The sequence below is a fragment of the Octodon degus genome, unplaced genomic scaffold, assembly GCF_000260255.1.
Source record: "Octodon degus isolate 3935 unplaced genomic scaffold, OctDeg1.0 scaffold00046, whole genome shotgun sequence".
NCBI classification, from domain to species: Eukaryota; Metazoa; Chordata; class Mammalia; order Rodentia; family Octodontidae; genus Octodon; species Octodon degus.
The window spans coordinates 9,493,234-9,497,009 of NW_004524622.1; positions in this window are offsets into that span (position 1 = coordinate 9,493,234).

A 3,776-nucleotide genomic window follows, 5' to 3' on the forward strand; every position below is an offset into this window, starting at 1 on the left:
GAGCTGTACCTCCAGCCCCTATACTGAATTTATTTATTTATTTATTTTTTGGTGGTACCAGGGATTGAACTCAGGACCTTCCACTTGCTGTGCAAGCACTTAATTCCACTGAGCTATCTCCCTGGCCCCAAATTTAGAATGTAATTAGTGAGTCTGAAGAGAAAATACAGCAGGGTAAGGACTGTGAGTGTTCCAGGGGAAATGATACAACAGAAGTTAAAATAAGGTGGTTCAAAAAATTAAAAAAAAAAAAAAAAAAAAAAGGTGGTTCTGAAGGTCTGTGCAGGTAGCAGCACACAGGCACAGGGAACACTTGGAGGAAGAGCATTCTCGGCACAAAACAGCAACCAGAGGCCTTCAGGGAAGCATGTCTGTGTGTGCTAGAGAAGACTGAAGTGGCCAGGGCAGAGTTAGTGAGGTGCAGGAGAGCAAAGGGATGCAAAAGCAGGCCACACAGGGTCAGGCTAAGCATTTTAAGGTCTTTAGCTTTTTACTCTATGCAAAATGGGGAGCCAGATACAGGGTTTTGAGCAAATGGAGTAATGTGTTTTGACTTAAGCTTCCACAAGATTACTAGTATTGAAGGAAAAAACCAAACTTTCTACAATTATATCTTAAAACTCTATATTATATGAATATTATTAATTTATACCTACCATATTCATGAACTTTATTTTTGATGTATTTGGTACAGGATCTCATTATGCAGCTTGGACTCATAGTGATCCTCTGGTTTTCAGCTTTCCTGGCGTTGGGATTACAGGTGTGCACCACCGCACCTGGTCTCGGCAGGGCTCAGTGTGCCTGGGGGAGAGGCCAGCGTGGCCTGTGGTGCAAGGGATTCGAACCCTGGTCCCTGCGCTTGTTTAAGCCAGCACTTAGTCTGCTGAGCTATCTGTGGCCCTCACCTGGTTCTTAACTCAAAAAACATCTCTAGTATCCCTCTATTAAGCATGAGGCTAGCTTTTGTTTTATATGTTAAGCTGATTTATATGTACATGTCTGGAAATATCTACAACTGTTGTGTCTATATTTGCCTCTAAATAATATTTTATCAAGTGTCTTCAGAATCCAAGAAAATCGGGGCTGGCCAGACAGTTCAGTGGATTACAGTGCCTAATTAGGCAGACGCAGTGGCTGGGGTTTGATCCCTGGGCCTGCCACGCCGGGTCCGTCTCCTGGGCACAATGAGACATCGACTGAGACTGGGCCTGGAGGCACACGCCTGTAATCCCAGCTGTTGGGAGGCTGAAAACAGGAGAATCACCACGAGTCCAATCTGTGTAGTGAGACCCTCCAGACTGTGTACTAAAAATACTTTAAATAAACCATTTAATATTTTTGTCATCCCTAAATTTTATGCCCATCTGCAGATAATCTCTGCTCTTGCTACTGCCACCCTTTCAATGTTCTGCTGGATTTTGTTTGCTTGCTTGAAATTCAAGATTTGTGCATTACTTATTCTTTTTTGTATTACCTTATTGAAGTCTGATATCAATTTTATGCTGTATTTTCAAAAACTGAACTGGATGTGGTAGCACATTCCTGTAACCCCCGCTCCTTGGGAGGTCAAGACAGGAGGGATCCAAGTTCCAAATGAGCTGGGGCAACTTGTTGAGACACTGTCTCAAAATTAAACAAAACAAAACAAAATGGTTGGGGATGTAGTTCAGTGGAAGGGCATTTGTCTGCAACTTCTCCCACTTTAGAACACTTTATATAGCATTGGAGTTATCTGGAATTTTGTTTTTGTTTTTGGCAGAACTGTCCCAGGAAACTCATCTGAGGTTTGGGGATAACGTCTGATACCACCTCTTCCTTGGGTCTGGCTTAGCTTTGCTATTTTTTTGTTTCCATCAGCTTTCATTAGAACGTTAGATATAATGATCACACTCATCAGAGAATTTGTACCTGTGCGTGATGCAACTTTTTCCCATTTTCCCAATCCTTCAACCCTGCCTCCACTCCCTATTTACATAAGCTTTGTTTCCATCTTTCCTTTTCTCTTTTTACTTTGCTTTCCTTCCCTCTTTCCCCTTCCCATCTTTCCTTCCTCATTTGAACAATTTCTTCCTATTTCACAATACCTAATATACATTTTGGTCCTTATTTACACTTCCAGTTTCTCACACCAGAGGAAGTGTGACATTTATACACGTGTCTGATTTCTCTTAAAGCTAGGATCTCAAGGTGCATCCATTTACCTAGTGATAGGTTTTTCTTCAGGCACCTGGTGCAGCAGAGAAACAGGCAGAAGGAAAAAGAGAAGGGGCTTTATTATCTTGAAGGACACACAGAGAATGTGGGGAAGAGGAATTCTCTTGATTGGAGCAAAGGGAGGCTGAGGCTTTTATGGCCTTCTGTCAGGGGTGGAGTTTGAAGGGGATGTTTAGATATACCTAAGGGAGTTGACCCTGAGGCTGCAGGGTGAAAGGAATTTGCACCTTGGACTGAGTTGGAGAAACAGGGAGGTGATCTTAGGAAGATGGGCCTTTAAGGGCTTCAGCTATGTTATATGACTACCACAATGATTCAGCAATTTATTAATTTTTTTTTTTTTTTTTTGGTGGTACCAAGGATTGAACTCAGGACCTTGTGCTTGCCAGGAAAGGGCTTATCTATTGAGCTACCTCCCTGGCCCGATTCAGCAATTTATACTAGGGCTAGAACCTATTACTTGTGTCTCAAGCCTATTCTTTTTTTTTTTTTTTGGCGGAACCGGGGATTGAACTCAGGCCCTCGCACTTACCAGGGAAGCACTTATTCCACTGAACCATCTCCCCGGCCCAAGCCTATTCTTTTTATACATGGTAGTACTCCATTGTCTAAAAACCCCACATCTTCTTTAACCATTCTTTGGTTGATTGGCATTGGGGCTGTTTCCAAGATCTATTACAAATGATTCTGCTATAACCATGGAAGTGCTTATACTGTTGTGGTATGATTCTTTTAATCCTTTTGAAGATACCCAGAAGGGCAATAGCTAGGTCAAATGAGACCTCTAGTCCTTGCTTTCTGAGGAATCTCCACATTGATTTCCATGGATGTTGTAACAATAAGCTTTAGTTAGTTCTCACCACTAATGTTTTACTAAAATAGTACCTCAGATTTTATCTAAGGTAGGTTTCTAAAGTTATCTGGGTGGAGTTGAGCAACTTCATCCTTGACAGCTAACATTTTCTGTGTATTTTCATTTTTATATTTTGGGCTTCTTGACATCTTTTTCATTCCCTTAATGGTCAGTTTTTGACCTCTTCTGTTTGGTGGGTGCACACAAGGAAGCATAAGGAAGAAGCAATCCAATGTGACACACGTTCTTGAGGTCTAGTGCAGGTAGCACCACCAGCTCTGTGTTCTCCCCACGTGGCTCCAAATGCCTAGTTACTAAGGGTGCAAGCCTATTCACTGTAGTGTTAATCAGCTAGTTTATAGTCTTTATTCTGTTGCTGAGGAGCAAGCTGGTATTACCATGGGGCTCTGAGTTATAAATCCTAATTGGGCTGGTGAAAATTCCACACAGAAATTTTTGGTTGTCCTCATTGAGACATTCCATGAAGACATTAGAAAAAATTCTGACACTTAATGGATCACCAAGCTGGTCCATAATCACTGGGAGATGTGTGGACTAAAATTTGCAGGCTGCAAGAATTTTGGCCTTGATAGGAATGGTGGCAGATGCCTATAACCCCAGCTTAGGCAGGAGGATCACTGAGAGTTCTTGACTAGCCTGAACTGCAGTGAGATCCTGTCTCAAAAAAAAAAAAAAAAAAAAAAAA